The sequence below is a fragment of the Aotus nancymaae genome, unplaced genomic scaffold (genome assembly GCF_030222135.1).
Source record: "Aotus nancymaae isolate 86718 unplaced genomic scaffold, 86718_ANA_hifiasm-v0.15.2.pri h1tg000021l, whole genome shotgun sequence".
Classification (NCBI taxonomy): domain Eukaryota; kingdom Metazoa; phylum Chordata; class Mammalia; order Primates; family Aotidae; genus Aotus; species Aotus nancymaae.
The window spans coordinates 22219844-22236871 of record NW_026988433.1 but is presented as its reverse complement, the minus strand read 5'-3'; positions in this window follow the sequence as shown (position 1 = coordinate 22236871).

The following is a 17028-nucleotide window of genomic DNA, read 5'->3' as shown; positions in this document are numbered from 1 at the left end:
GTCCCGGCAAGACTCACAAACTCCAAGGATTAGGAGAATATCCGGCCTACTTCGGGCAGAAAGAACAGAACTCTAGTGGGGAAATCAGAGTGGCGTGGTACTTCTTGGCAACACTGCCAGTAAGGACGGCAGGAGAGCTCTGACCCACAAGCCTGACAAGGTATCGATCAGCTGCCAGATTGACGACTGGGGGGATATTTGCTTTTGGTTGGATGGCCTGACATGGTAGCTCAGGGCTTTGTAATCGGACTAGCCAAGATTTGCATATAGGCCAACAGTGTGACTTCAGACAGGCTGCTTCTCCTCTCTGAGTCTCAGTTTCCTCCTCTGTAAAATGGGATAACAGTACTCACCTCCTAGGGCTGTCGTGAGGATTAAATCAGAGAGTACATTCAGAAATGTTTGATGGCAGTGCCTCGCACCTGTAATCCCAACATTTTGGGAGGCTGAAGCTGGATCACTTGAGCCCAGGAGTTGGAGACCAGGCTGGGCAACATGGCAAAACCCCATCTCTGCAAAAAAATACAAAGATTAGCTGGGTGTGGTGGTGCACACCTGTATTCCCAGCTACTCAGGAGGCGGAGGTGGGAGGATCACTTGAGCCAGAGAGGTTGAGACTGCAGTCAGCTGTGTTCGCACCACTGCACTCCAGCCTGGGCAACAGAGAGAGACCCCGTCGCAAAACAATAAAAAGATATATGAATAAACAGGTAAAAAATGAATCTGAGCTGTGAGAAGTCAGGATAGAGGAGGGCAGTGACGAGGAGGGAATGTTAGGAATGGGATTGCCAGGTTTAGCCAAAAAAAAAAAAAAAAAAAAAATTACAGAACATCCAGTGAGAGCAGAATTTGAGAAAAGTAATTAGGGGCCTCTTGGGGGAGCTGGGAACGGTGTGGGTCTTGATCTGGGTGTGTTACATTTGTGAAGATTCACGGGGCTGCACATTTACGATCTGTGCACTTATCTCGGTGCATGCTACACGCCCCAAAATTAAATTAATATGATGTGAGTAAACACATTCTTACTATAAAATAGTTGAAAATGTTACAGAAGATATTGACTAACACCCCCCTTCCCATCAGGACAACCAAATCCTCCCCAAAAGGAACAGCGTTTGCAGCTTCGTGTGAATCCTTTCAGATGCTACTTCTCATTCTTCACTTTTAAAGTTGAGACAGCGAAGTGCTTGCCTCTTAAGCGTCCGGTGAAATGAGTTTCTACACAGGCGCACACCGTGTAACCACCACCCGGGGCCAGGACGCAGAACATTCCAGCCCCAGAGCTTTCCCTTGTGTCCCCTTCCAGCCACCCACCCTGAAAGTCAGCACCGCTTGGCCTCTAGCCCCGTAGATTCGTTTTGCCATTCCAGAACTTCAGCAGATTCTTTCCAGACATTTTTTAAATAAAATTTTTATTTAAGAATTTATTTAAAAAGTGGCAGCGTTCTCCTTTCCCTGGCCCAATTTCCCCGATGTTAACACGTGTTACCTGCTCCTGATACGTTGGTTACAAGGAAACTGAGATTAGTGATTACTGTTGAGCAAACTCCTGGCTTGATCTGGATTTCACCAGCTTTTCCTCTGTGGTCCTTTTGCTGTTCCAAGATCTAATCCAGGATATCACATTGCATTTAGCCTTCCCAACTCTCTCTGTCTCTCTCTTCTCTCTGACACACACACACACACACACACACACACACACAATATATGTGTACTTTTTCACAATAATGATGTCGTACTATGCAAACAGAGATACATGTTAATGGTTTTCATGTTAATGGTATCATAACTCATACACGTGCACACATATGCCCCCGCCGCCTGAACTTTCCCACTCTGTGGTGGGCTTTGGAGACCTACTTTGCAGTCCCTACCTCACTGATGGTGGCGGTGTGGCCTCCCCTCCAGCTGAGCCAGGCACACTTAATACACGCCCAGAGCAGCAGAGGTGCCAATGACAACAAAAACCCAACAAACTTTTTGGGGAAAGGGTATAAGGTATATATATATATATATCTCCTTTGTCCCACCGGTGACAAAGTGTCAATCTATTCTTCCTTTAAAAAGTGTGTATATATATATATATATACACACTTTTTTATTTTCTGCGACAGAGTCTCGCTCTGTTCCCCAGGCTAGAATACAGTGGTGTGATCTTGGCTCACTGCAACCTCCGCCTCCCAGGTTCAAGTGATTCTCGTGCCTCAGCCTCCTGAGTAGCTCTAGTTACAGGCATGTGCCACCATGCCTGGCTAATATGTGTACTTTTAGCAAAGATGGGGTTTCGCCATATTGGCCAGGCTGGTCTCGAACTCCTGATGTCAGGTGACCCGCCCGCCTCAGCCTCCCAAAGTGCTGGGATTACAGGCATGAGCCACCATGCCCGACCGATTAATATGTACTTTTAAAAGGTCAAAATGTCATCATGGGGAACAAACCCGAACATGGAGGGATGCTCTCTGCTGGCTGGACCATTTAGTACTGTTTTTATCTTTCATTCACTATCCGGTGGTGACAGCCAGCGTCTTTTCAGTCTTTGGGGCTTTCAAAGGTTTCAATCCAGCCCTGCTGGAGGCATATTTTAATTCGTTTCTTCTGCAGGGGTTTTTCGCACTTTAGCTACTGGAATTCAAGTCTAATCCTTTACATCCCATATTGTAAGGGAGAAAGGGGAAGGCTTCTCTACTTGTTTGTCTTATAAAACTAGCGGATCACGTAAGTATATATGTTAGTATCAGTAGCTTACAGAGTGAATCTAGTAATATATTAATATTTAGGACAGAGCCTGGCACAGGAGAGTGTTATGTAAGTGCCCACCATGATTTCTATTGGAAGCAAGTGGCACAGTGGATTAACTTGCCTTGGGGTGTAAGTCCCCTTTAAGGAGGGTGGTGAAGTCAGCTACCTCTTGATAGAACAAAGGCATACCAGGCCCTGCCAGCCCAAAGCTGGGTGGCTGATGGCTTTTGTCACCAAGTGATAGCCTATCTCCTTGTGTCAGGGCCCCCAGGCGTCAGTGAGAGCTGCCAAGTGGGGAGGGTGGCTTCTCTCACAAGTCAGATGTAGGTGGACCAGGCCTGTACCCAGCAGAGATGGGTCAGCCACATAGTGGGGCACCCCTTGTGTACAGAGCACCACTGGGACAAGCAACATCAGCTCCCTGTGCTTCAGTTTCCGCATATGTGAAATAGGAACATATAATAGAGGTCCTTACTTCAAAACGTTATGAGGTTTGAATGAGTTAATTAATTACTACTTCTAAAGTTCTAGAATGCTGCTGGGCACGATGATGTTAGGTGAATGCCAGCTCTTATTCCAGAGCACTGGCCGGGCACCCATGTCAGTGGAGATGGAGGTAAAAAAAATAATATGTTCCGGCCAGGTGCGGTGGCTCACGCCTGGAATCCCAGCACTTTGGGAGGCTGAGGCGGGTGGATCACAAGGTCAAGAGATCGAGACCATCCTGACCAACATGGCAGTCCCAGCTACTTGGGAGACTGAGGCAGGAGAATCACTTGTACTTGGGAGGTGGAGATTGCAGTGAGCCGAGATTACGCCACTGCACTCCAGCCTGGTGACAGAGCGAGACTCCATTTCAAAAAGAAAAAAAAAAAGGAAAGAAAAAAAGAAAAACATGTTCCAATATGAATTCATTTTCTCTCCTCTTCCTCTCCCAAATCCTTTTCCTATTAGTGACTTCACCTCTCTCTTAGGTTCCCAGACCAAAATCCTCAGCCATCTTGATTCTGCCCCACCGGTGACAAAGTCTGTCTCTAAAATGTCTTGCAAATCCATTTTCTCATGTCCTGCCCCAGCTCTGGCTTATGGTGGGAGCTCCCAACTGGTTTGGGGCCTCCCCTCTCTTGTCGCTATATTTTGCCCTTCACACACTCTGAGTCCAATCCTTTCCCCTATACCCCATTCCGATGATGACCCGCATATGCTCTAGAACCCTCAGTGGCTCCCCACTACCTCAGGAGGAAATCTCCCCTCCTTGGCCTGACAGCTAAGATCTTTTAGCACTTGACCCTGTCCTACCAGAATGGTGTTATGATTGTAAGCTGGGTTCCAGGTCAGTTCCTCTGCTTCCTTGACTGCGGGGCCCCTGGACAGGTGACTTAACCACCCTAAACCTCAGTCTTCACTTGATAAATGGGGAAAACTGTTATGCTAGCCTTGGAAGAGTGTCGTTCAAGTGAAACTAGATAGTTGTGATACTAACGATAGCAGCTAACATTTATTGTGTGCTTATTCTGTTCCGAGCACCGTCTACGTGGTTACTCATGCAATGAGTGTAAATGGCTTTGCATGGCACCAGGCATGGAGTACATGTACTCTGTGTGTGAGTGTGTGTATGTGTGTGTGTGTATGTGAATGAGTGTTTGTGTATGTGTGTGTGTATGTGAATGTGTGGGAGTGTATGTGTATGTGAATGAGCGTGTGTGTATGTGAATGAGTGTACGTGTATGTATGTGTATGTATGTGAATGAGTGTGTATAAGTGTATGTGTGTGAATGAGCGTGTGTATGTGTATGAGTGTGTGTGAGTGTGCGTACGTGTGTTTATGTGTACGAGTGTGTGTATGAGTGTGCATGTGTATGTGAATGAGTGTGTGTACATGTTTGTGTGTGCGAGTGTGTGTATGTGAATGTGTATATGTGAATGAGCATGTGTGTATGAGTGTGTGTATGTGAATGAGTGTATATGTATGTGTGTACAGGTGTTTATGCATGTCTGTGTGTGTACGAGTGTGTGAGTGTGTATGTGTGTGTGTGTGGGGTTATTACTGGTTGTCTTCCCGGCTTCATCTCCTACCCCGGCACCCACCTCATCCTCCATCCAGCCCGTCATTCAGGGCTCTTGGGGACAACTGCTCTGAGCTAGCAGAGTACGAGCTATCATGTATTGAGTGCTCCAGGGGACTGGGGGAGGCAGCCTGCCTGCCATGGCCACCACCCAGCCACGGCACAGCTCGCCAAATTGAAGTCCCAAAAGAAATCAAATCATCATCATCCTCCCTCCCTAGAGCTCCCTGCACGTCACACACTGAGCCACGTGCTTTACCCACCGTGTGATTTAATTCTCACAACACTATGAGGAAGGTACTAATATTTTCCCGTTTTCCAGATGAGGAAACTGAGGCTCAGAGAGGAGCAGTCACTCCCCAAGGCCCCACTGCTAGCACCTGGTAGCACTGGGCTTTGACCCCAGATTGTCTGTCTCCTCCATGCATGCTTTTCCTCCCCGTGGTATTCTGGTTTCAGAGCCGGGGGATCCAGCCCCAGATCTCACTGCCCTCCAGGATCCCAGAGCTCAGGGCCACCAGCCTCAAGCATCCAGACAGCCCTTCAGTGGTTCCTTGTCCCTGGTATTTTTAGCCCTCGGTCATCTGTCTTGCCTGCACTGGTGACAGAGGCACCTAGACAATCCCATTTTTACTGGTGCCCTTCAGATGCCCGTGGGCTCAGCTGTCTCGGTGCCTGGCATTCCGGGGGCATTGTTCCTCTCTATGAGGCCCAGATTCCAGCAACAGCTGCTGCCCTGGCCACCCCCACTAGCTTCCCCCTGCCCGCCTGCCAGAGCCCCCTTGCTGAAGAACGTGGCACAGGGCCAGCCTAACCTGGTCCCGCATGCCTGGGCCTGGAGCTATATAAAGGCCACACTCCTGGCTCATTAGTCATCTGACCTGAGGTTGTCGGGTGAAGGACCTTTCAACGAGCCTTCAGCGCACACCCATCTCTGCAGGCCTCGGCCCTCCCCGGCACAGATGCAGGCGTCTGCGAGGCTTCCATTCTGGGGGTAGCACGCTCAGCCTGGGCTCTATGGATGTTTTGGGCTGGACAATTCTTTGTGATGGCAGAGGAGGGTGTTCCGTGCTTCACAGGATATCCAGCCGCATCCTTGGCCTCCAGCCAGTAGCAGCCATTAGCAACCCCCCCTCCCAAATCGTGATATCCAGAAATGTCCTCAACGTGGCAACTGTCCTGAGAGGCATGCATTATCCCAATTTCAGCCCCGTCGACCTACACAACTCCTAGGAAGGGAGGACAGGTTCCCTGCTAGTAGAGTTTGAGGATGGTTTAGGGATGCCTGAGTCCACCGATCTCCTGAGGTCTCCTGGATGGGGACTTTGGGGAAGAAAGGACATTTGGAGTTAGGACTAGGTTAGAATGTCACCTCTGCTACTTGCTGGCCGGATGACAGAGGTCCAGTGGCGTTCCTGGGTCCCATTTCCATTAAAATGCGTTGGATGGGAACACTGACCTCATGGGGGCGCTGTGAGGCCGGCTTGAGATCACGTTGAGCAAAACACAGCTTCCTTCATAATTCTGTTCTGGGGCAGGGGGTGGAGGGAATCTGTGCTTGTTCTCAGATGAAAAGTCAGGATTTTTCTGCTCACTCTTAGGGAAAAGGAGAACCCTAAGGTCATTGAGTCCAAATAGTCTTTTTATTTTTTGAGAGAGGGTCTTGCTCTGCCACCTAGGCTGGAGTGCGTTTTTGCCATCTCATCTCACTGCAACCTCTGCCTCCTGGGCTCAAGCAATCCTTCCACATCAGTCTTCCAAATAGCTAGGACCACAGGCGTGTACCACCACACCCAGCTAATGTTTGTATTTTTTGTAGACATGGGGTCTTGCTATGTTGCCCAGGTTGTGTCTCCCGAGCTCTTCTGGGCTCAAGTGATCCGCCCGCCTCAGCCTCCCAAAGTGCTGGGATTACAGGCATGAGCCACCACGCCCGGCCCCAAATAGTCTTAATTGAGTGTGTAGAATGCCCAGCCCCAAGTGGCCATCATAATTCAGAACTCCACATTTGAGTGTTCATGCCTAGTCTTCAGGCCTGCGGTGAGCACACAGCCACCCAGGGCCACACCCCTATGCCCACTCTCCTGGTCTGTGCTTTCACCCTTGCCACATGGCAGCCAGAGGGACATTAAAGAAAAGAAAGAAAAAAAAAGAAAGAAAGAAAATACCCAGCTTGGTCATCACCACCTACACCTTTTTTTTTTTTTTTTTTTTGAGAAGAATCTCATTCTGTCACTCGGGGTGAACCTCCAGCTCCCAGGTTCAAGCGATTCTTCTGCCTCAGTCTCCCGAGTAGCTGGGATTACAGGTGTGCACCACCAAGCCTGGCTAATTTTTGTATTTTTAGTAGAGACAGGTTTCACCATGTTGGCGGGGCTGGTCTCAAACTCCTGACCTCAGGTGACCTGCCTGCCTGGGCCTCCCAAAGCCCTGAGATTACAGGCGTGAGCCACCACACCCAGCCACCTGCGTGTTTAAATGACTGCCCACTCTCCCAGGATGCAGACTCTTCCATCTGCCTGGACTCTACGGGGCAGGCATCATGCTGCCCACCGCTGCTTCTCCTGCACCCAGCCCAGCGCCTGGCACATAGCGGGCACTGCGTCGCCCCTTGCCGAATGGCTGCTCTCATATGGCACTTCCTGCATTCCGCTTCATTGCTGTTATTCTGTTTCTTCCACTAGAAGGGTCCTCGGTTCTGGCACACAGTGTGTGATCATGATAGATTTGTTCCATGGAACTGAATTCCATCAGTACCAAAGATGATCCTGGAGTCGATCCAGGACACAAGCAGGAAGGGCCTGAACAACTCTCTGTGCTGTGTCTCCAAGGCTGAAGACATTGATCCTTGCACACCCACCCTGGCTTGCCCAAGGCTCTCCAGGACAGCTAGGTCCCCTCTGGCTAAGAGAGAATGAGGGTGTCAGGCCTCAGAAGACTCTTCCTGAGGTGAGTGTGAACTTTACTCTTTATCCCCCTTCTCCAACCATGTCATAGAAGTCCTGACCTTTCAGCTTATCTCCCCTGCCAACTCTACTCAGTAAGAAAGAGTGCAGTGATTGATTAGCAATGTCTGCCATGGACTGGGTGAAGGAAGGGTGGCATGTATGCCATTGCCACGTGCTATGTATTTGCTCTTCCTCCTTTGTAGGTGTCCTCTGAGACAGAAAGAAAGTTCTAGGGTCATGTGTGGTAAAGAGAATCGGAGAGACTTTTGGGGTTGGGACACACAGTAAAACAGTTTCATTTCCCACAGGAAAAGCCAGCCAGAAAAAGTTAGACTGGCCCTGTTCTTTTGGGTGACTTTGGACAAGGGAACAGGAGCCCGAGGGATTAAGGGGAAGGGTGTGCTAATACCACTGTATCCTCGTAGCGGGGCAGGGCATTTCACAAAGGACAAAAATAGACAGGAGAGAGGAGAAAGACAAAGAGATGGCTCATGGAATTCTTTCGGGAATGAAGGTGTGTAGCCAGCAAGGGCCTCGGAGGTGAGTCATGGTTTTACAAAGGGAACAGCCCCAGGGAGGGGTATGGGCTGCCTGGTACAATGCCCAGACACTGTCCTCAAGGTGAAACAGAATATGTAGATGAATGGAGAAAACCAGGATGATTTTAATTCGGAACAGAGGACTGGGACCCTGGAGCCGTGAGGAATGTTCTGGGATGCAGGTGATGGGAATCCATTAGCAGCAGCCTAATCCAACAGGGGTTAGTTTTTTCCTAAGGAGTTGTGGAACAGGCAGTTTCAGGGTTGTTCAGCAGCTGGACGTGATCATGGACCCCAGAGCTGTCTCGGTGACTCTGTGGGTGTTCCCCCTTGGTGGCATCAGAGCCAAGGGTCCTGTCCTCATGGCACTACGTTCAAAGCAAGGGCTGTGAGGGTGTCGCTGGGGGTGGGGTAGGGGTCAGGTGCTGGTGTTTCTTTACTGCTCAGGGAGGACAGTGTCTTCATGGGGAAGCTCCTAGGAGACTTTTCATACATTTCACTGGCCAGAACAAGGTAAGGTGCCCACATCTAGACCAAGTCTGGCCTACCTGCTTTGAGATCCAAGGTTCTTTGGCCTAATCCTGAACATAACCAGAATTCTATTAGCAAGAAAAAAGACAGCAAATGGACTTGGGGCAGGCAATGAATAATGTCTGCTCCACCCACACCCCCAATAACTGAAGTCATATTTCCCCAATATATATGGTGGCGCACACAATGTCCTGCGACAAAACGTTTCTATAGGCCGGGCGCCGTGGCTCAGGTCTGTGATCCCAGCACTTTGGGAGCTGGAGGTGGGTGGATCATTTGAGGTCAGGAGTTCAAGACAAGCCTGGTCAACATGGTGAAACCCCATCTCTACTAAAAATACAAAAATTAGCCAGGCGTGGTGGCACTCATCTGTAATCCCAGCTACTCAAGAGGCTAAGGCAGAAGAAGCTCTTGAACCTGGTAGTCAGAGGTTGTAGTGAGCTGAGATCGCGCTATTGCATTCTAGCCTGGGTGACGGAACGAGTCTCTGTCTCAAAAAAAAAAAAAAAGTGAGTCTAGTTCAATAGGTTCCCCAGTTGCAGATCTTCTCAGAGCCTTTAACAGTAATGATGACTGCTTACTGACTACTTGCCAGGCGCCTCGTCCATAGCTACATCTCTATTATCTCATTAAATCCTTTTAATAACTCTCAGGGACAGAGGAGGTAGAAACTAAGAAGGGGGCAGAGTCAGGATTCAAACCCAGTCCTTGTACTACAGAGCGAGCATCTACTAAAAGGACGAGTTATTCCTCTCGGGGAGATACTGAATTAAGATGAAGAGCCTAGAAACTTCCAGCTTCTCTCTCGCTGTTCCTTTCTCCCCGTAGACTGCCCCTGGCTCCTGGGAGAGGATTTCAGATTAAATCTCACGTCTTCAGTGTGGATTCCCAAAACTGAAGTCTGCTCTTTTTTTTTTTTCTTTTTTTGGTAACACCTTGGTTTTCTCTTTCAGGGCACTTACCTTAGTTTTTAGTTGATGTTTCCATTTATTCGTGTGTTAGGCACTTGTCTCTTTTACTGTAATATTGGCTCCTTGAAGGCTGAGGTTTTCGTCTTTGTTGCTGCTGTAGCCCCAGCACCCAGAACCGTGCCTGGCACACAGTAAATGCACAGTAAAAATGTTGAGTCAATGAACAGTCTTGACTCGGCTAATTGACGGGGTTTGGCTCTGTGTACCCACCCACATTTCGTCTCCAATTGTAATCCCCACGTGTCGGGGGAGGGGCTGGTGGGAGGCGATTGTATCACGGGGCAGACCTCCCCCTCCCCCGTGCCGTTCTCGTGAGAGCGCTCGCTGCTTCTCTCTCAGTCTCTCCCGCCACCTTGTGAAGTAGGTACTTGCTTCCCCTTTGCCTTCTACCATGATTGTAAGTTTCCTGAGGCCTCCTAGTCACACTGCCGGTTAAGCCTGCGAAACTGTGAGTCCATAAAACCTCTTTTCTTCATAAACTCTGCAGTCTCAGGTAGTTCTTTATAGTAGTGTGAACATGGACTAATACGCCCACACATTTCCTCTTTCTGAAACAGCACGTGCACATTTGTTGACAGTCTGGGTAAAAACTTGGTTTGAAATTCTGGTTTTGTGGGGTGGATTTGATAAAAGGATACGTGCTAACCACAAAACCTGCGAGGAAACCCGGGGAAACCAGAAGTTCCAAATCGAGATCCCTGAGAATTGGCCTTGAATTGCAGCTGACTTCTATCAAGCTCACTCTTGGCCTTAATGGGAGAAACCCATCCATTTCGAGAGGTGGACTCTGCTTGAATCCGGGACCTGCAGCTGAGAGAATGGGCTCCATTTTTTTCTTGGCTCCTCTTCCTTTCTGAAAAGGCCTCCCACAGACCCATCTGGCTGCTTCACCCCCAGTGACCTTTCCATCCTGTTTCTTTCCAAATTTCCGGGTGTAATTGTTGAAATGTACCTGGCCCAAGGGCTGAGCGTCCGCACTGCAGTTCTCCAAATTGCCCAGCAGGGGGCGGTGCTACTTTAGGGCTCCGCGAAGCCTAGGCTTCCCGCTGGCGAAGGAATCTGGAGAGGGCGAGGGACATCTATCCTCCCACCTGTCCCCCGCCAGGCCAGCCAGACTTGTCTCATACGTGCCGCTGCTTCTGAAAATCAGAAAAGCGAGGATGGAACAGTCTTCAGAAAGGAAAACCATTTTCTTGTTTAGATTTCATTCATTCATTCATTACTCCAATTTATTTACTGTGCTCCTACTGTGTGCCAAGCCCTGTTCTGTGTCAACAGGGAACAAAACAGACACAAATTCCAACTCCTGCCTTCCTGGAGCGGTCCCTCTGGCTGGGGGCCAGTGGGCAGGAGGTCCTAGATGACAGACCTAATAAATAAGCAAACGACCTAGGAGGTTAGAAGTTGATACCTTCTATGGAGTAAAATAGGAAAATGAAACAGGGTAAGAGGGAAGAGAGACAGAGACAAAAGGGAAGAAAGAGAGAGATCCACATGATTATTTTTTAAATATACCTTATTGAGACAGGATCTCTGTCACCCAGGCTGGAGAGCAGTGGCCCCATCATAACTCACTGCAGCCTGGAACTCCTGGGCTCAAGCAATGCTCTCACCTTAGCCTTCGAGTATCTGGGGCCACAGGTGTGTGCCACCATGCCCAGCTATTTAAAAAAAAATTTTTTTGTAATATATAATGTCTCATTTTATTGCCCAGGCTGGTTTTGAACTCCCAGCCTCAAGCCATCCTCCTGACTTGGCCTTTCAAAGTGCTGGATTACAAGCATGAGCCACTGTGCACAGCCAAGACACAATTTTAAATGGTGTCTTAAGTGGTCAGGAAGCCTCCTGGAGAAAATGACATTTGAACAAAGACGTGAAGAAAGTGGAGAATATTTGGGGAAGAGCATTTCAGGCAGAGGAAACTGCCAGGGCAGAGGCCCAAGGTGAGAGTGTGCTAGCATGTTATTAGTTTTTAGTTTTAAAAAGTGCAAAATAATATCCATTTACCATGGGAAAATTAGACATTAGAAAAGAAAAATATCACTTCTTATCCCTCTACCCAGAAAAAACTGGTAACATGGTGATATATATTTTTGTGTTCTATTTTAAGCATACACACATACATATATGTGTGTGTATATATATATATTATATACATTTTTTACAAGAATTGGGATCATACCATACATACGGTTTCATAACCACTTATTTGCGTAATAACATAACACGGCAATCATTCCATGTCAATAGCTGTTGATCCACATCATTACTGAAATGGTTGTAGAATGTTCCATCTCACGGATGTCTCAGATTTTATCCAACCATTTCCCTACTGATGGGCATTTCGGCGATTTCCCCAATGATAAATGGCGATGCAGCCACCGTTCTTGTAGCACTTCTGCACTGTCTGAGTATCCAGTTATTTCCTTAGAGTGGAAACGTTAGAGCAAAAGTTGTTCACTCTCACAGCCTGTGAGCCCTGTGTGTGTCTCAGGAGACGTGTGGGAGGGCTTCAGGGGGACCCCACAGCGGCCTGAGAACGTTCCCCTTGGCAGGAAATCACGTTTGCTGAGGAGAAACGCGTACCCCACCATGTTGCCAGGGCGTGTCTCCAGAGGGCGTGTCGTTTGGATAATTTTAATTTTCTTCTTTATTCCTTTATATATTAAATTTTCTGTATTGGACATGCATTGCTTTTTGTATTAATTTTTCTAACAAAAGCAACTTTTCTTGTGATAAAAACGAAGCACAAGAGAAGCACACACAGTAGAAAGAAAAGGACCGCATCTCCCCAGAAGCTGTCGGGGTTCATTTTGTGTGTTCATCTTCTAGAAAGGGTTCAGCCCCTGTATAAGTTTTGTTACTTGAATTTTCCCTCAATAGGAAAAAAGTAAAAATAAATAAATAATAAAAATAAAAATTTAAATAAACTTAGTGTCACGTTACACCTTTAAAAAGCCTCCAAAAGGGCTCATTTAAAACTGATTTCTGGGCCAGGCGCGGTGGCTCACGCCTGTAATCCCAGCACTTTGGGAGGCTGAGGTGGGCGGATCGCCCGAGGTCAGGAGTTTGAGACCAGCCTGGAAACATGGAAAAACCCCATCTCTACTAAAAATACAAAATTAGCCGGGCATGGTGGCACATGCCTGTAATCCCAGCTACTTGGGAGGCTGAGGCAGGAGAATTGCTTGAACCTGGGAGGCGGAGGTTGCAGTGAGCCAGGATCACGCCATTGCACTCCAGCCTGGGCAACAAGAGCGAAACTCGTCTCAAAAACAAACAAATAAAACAAAAAAAAACCACCTGATTTCTGTTCCTTGTTTTCTTCTCTCTCTCTTTTTAAAAAAATTATTAATTTTTGATTCTTTTATAGAGACAGGGTCTTGCCACTTTGCCCAGGCTGGTCTCAAACTCTTGGGGTCAAGTGATCCCCCAGCCCTGGCCTCCCAAAGTGTTGGGATTACAGGCGTGAGCCACTGCGCTGGGCCCTTGCTTTCTTCTCTTAACAAGGCAGTTGTCCCTTGGTTTAGGCGGGGGATTGGCTCTGGGACTCCTTTGTATACCTAAATCCTTGCATACTCAAGTCCTGCGGTCAGCTAGAGAAAACTCCACGTGTAAGTGGATTCGCATAGTTCAAACCTGCTGCTCACGTGTCAACTGCATACCTTGGAAATTGTTCCCTGTCGGGAGGGGCACATGGGCTGCCTTGTTCTTTTCTATTTTATTTTTTGAGACAGGGTCTTGCTCTGCCACTGAGGCTTAAGTGCAGTGCTGTGATCATAGCTCACTGCAGCTTCGACCTCCTGGGCTCAAGCGATCCTCCTGCCTCAGCCTCTGGAGTAGCTGGGACCACAGGCACATGCCACCATGACTAATTTTTTAATTTTCTTTTACTGTGAGAGACAGGGTCTCATATGTTGCTCAGGCTGGTCTTGAACTACTAGCCTCAAGCAATCCTCCCACCTCGGCCTCCCAAAGTGCTGGGATCACAGGCGTGAGCCACCATGCCCAGCCTGTCTTGTTCTTTTGAATTGCTGCAGTAATTTTCATTATGTAAAGGTCATGTGAATTATTCATTCAATCCCCTGTGAATGGATAGCTGGGTTGTGTTGCCATTAAAACAATGATTCTCCATGGTCTGGTGTGTGATGAGGGCAGGACTGGGCTAAGCAGGGCCGAGAGGACCCACAGCCTCCATCAGGCTCTCCTCTCAGCTGCAGGACTACAGCAGCTCAGCTAGCCTCTCAGAGCCTCAGTTTCCACATCTGCCAAATGGGTACATAGTTCCCACTTCGCGGTATTGTGAAGATTAAGTGGCCAGTGTTTATAACTGTGTGGCATAGGACTCGGCACATTGTAGATTCTGAGGAAATTGTAACTAATATTTCTGGTGGGTATTTCTATCATCATTTCATTTCCATGAGTGGCTAGCTTGAGAGAAGTCCAACTCTACTCATTTTACAGGCAAAGAAGTTGAAGAAAAGGGCTACACACAAGCCAGGTCACCTCACCCATAACCCATGCATGGCAAAGAACCTGCCCAGGGCTGAACCATGTTCCCCAGCCCACTAGCGTCTCCCTCGGTGTCCTTCCTTGCCTGATGAAAGACTCAGACCCCAGAGGATCAGGTTGGGAGCTGAGACCTTGGGCCCGTCCCTGACTGCTCTGAGCCACCCACTACTTCACGTACAGAGGAGGGCTTCAGATGAGCAGGCCTCTGCCCTCTCAGCCTGAGATCCCACCACGATCGACCCAAAACATCGGCCTCCCCTAGAGTGTCAATGTCATGTCCTCACTTGGGAACTCCTCGCTGTCCTGGGGCTGGAGTGGAAGAGTATTGGGGCGGGCCCCTCTGCCAGCCTCTGTTGCTTGGCTCTGTGGGTGCACAAATGACCTCGTTGCCAGGAAAGCTGAGATGTGAGCCCGTGGCACCTGCAGGATAGCATCTGTCGCTGCCATGAGCTGAGCTCCTAGCAGATCTCAACACAGAAGGGATGCACAGGGCTGGCTCCTGGGGAGGTGGAGGTGGGAAAGGCAGGCAGGGAATTTTCCTTATTAAAAATAGCTGCCTTTCTTTGAGCACGTCCCATGTGTCAGGCGCTCAGCTAAGCCTTGGTATAAATTATGCTGTTTAGTCCTTCGGCCAACCTTGAGAGATGGGCACCATTATTACCACCCTCGTTTCACAGATGAGTGCCCTGAGGCTCAGTGAGGTGCTGGGACTTGCTCATGGTGACGGGGGTGGTAGCCGTGGAATGTGCCACTCTCCCTTCAAGAGACCACCTCCTTCCTCAAGGTGCTGGTGACAGCCCCCAGTGCCACATCTCCAGATTGACATGGTATCCACTGACCGCTCCCAGTCGATGACTAGGCACGGCCAGGGTGGGAGAGCTGGGTCACTCTTGCCCAAGATGGGGACAGGCGACCCTTGCTCATCAGCCTGGGGACTTTCTCAGAGCTGCACTGCAGTCTGAGGCTTCTCCTCCCCAGTCCTCCATCCTTATCACTCTCCTCTCCCTTCCCAGGTGTCAGACCAGCATCAGGATCTGAAGGCTCTCCCTCCCCACTCCTACTGTCTCCTCTTTATCCTGTTCATTTGCTTTCTTTTCTTTTCTTTCCTTTTTTTTTTTGAGATGGTCTTGCTCTGTCACCCAGGCTGGAGTTCAGTGGTGCGATCATAGCTCACTGCGGCCTCAACCTCCTGAGCTTAAGTGATCCTCTCACTAAGCCTCCTAAGTAGCTGGGACTATAGGCATGTGCCACCACACCTGGGTAATTTTTAAATTATTATTATTATTTTGTAGAGATGGGGCTTTGCCATGTTGCCCAGGCTGGTCTCAAACTCCTGGGCTCAAGCAGTCTGCCCGCCTTGGCCTCTCAAAGTGCTGGGTTTACAGGCATGAGTCACCGTGCCCAGTCCTTTAATTTTTTTGTAGAGATGGGGTCTCACTATGTTGCCCAGGCTGGTCTCGAACTCCTGGGTTCAAGCATCCTCCCGCCTTGGTCCCCCAAACCACTGGAATTACAGGTGTGAGCCACCATGCCTGGCTTCCCCTCCCCTTATCTTTCATAATAAATTTATGAAAGATATAAATTTATCTTTCCCAATAAATTTCTTGCAAGTTCATTTCTACCTTGGTGTCTGCTTCCCAAAGGGCTGAACCAGAACTCTGAGGGAACTAGAATTGGAACTGGGATCTTTCTGAGACTGTGGCCTGCACTCTCCATCACTGTGCTATTTGCTAAACTTAAAGCAAAGGCCTAGGTTTGAGGACTCTCCAGATAACCTAAGAAATGGCCTAGTTAACAACAACGACTATTAACAAGGCTGTTTGTCTTCTGCCCTGGCTGAATCCTCTAATGTCATAGGAAGAGCACTTAATTAGGAGCCCAGAGTCCTCAGATTAGTGTAAACTTAGGCAAGTCACTTATCTTCTGGAAGCCTCAGCTTCCCAGCTGTGAAATGAAGATGGCAATGGCACCTCCCTTGAGGGTTGTTGCAAAGATTAAATGAGAACAGATGAGAATTGCAATAGAGAGAACAATAGTGCTGCCAGCAGTTGCAAGGGACACACCTCCTACACACACACACACAAACAATCCTCCACACTCAGTGCCAAGTCCACACATTGTGGACATGATGGAAACCCCAAGAGATCAGTTAGGATCATCTTTGCCTGTAAACCTCTGATAATCAGCTTAAACATAATTCATTTCACAAAATAAAGAGTTTGGGGCAGGCAACTCAAAGCTATACAGAGAATCAGGGAAGCTACCAGAGATATCAGTTCCTTCTCATTTCCTGCTTCATCTTCTTAGGATATGTGACTTCCTCGTGGACACAAAATGGCTGCTGCAGCTCCAGGCCACACATCTACCTTCCGTGTAGAAAGAAGTCACTGGGAAAGGCAAGAAGAAAACGATTCTCCCCTAACAAGAACCTCCCCAGTTTCAGCTTTCTTTGTGGGGCAGTGGAGAGGCAGCATTCAGTATTTAGAGAACCCACAATTACACTCTGCTTAGAGAAGGTTGGCCTCTGGGGATACCTTTTGATCATCTCTACTCAATGTGGCCATCTTAAGGCAGGAGGAAGCAACAGAAAGCAGGGAAGCAGGTGCCCCAGCGGGAGCCCAGTGCCATGGAAAGATGAGAAAAGAGGTGGCGAATGAGACCCCGGATTCTTAGGAACTTTACTCCACTCGTGCAGATGATGGAGGATTTGAGAAGTGTCAGT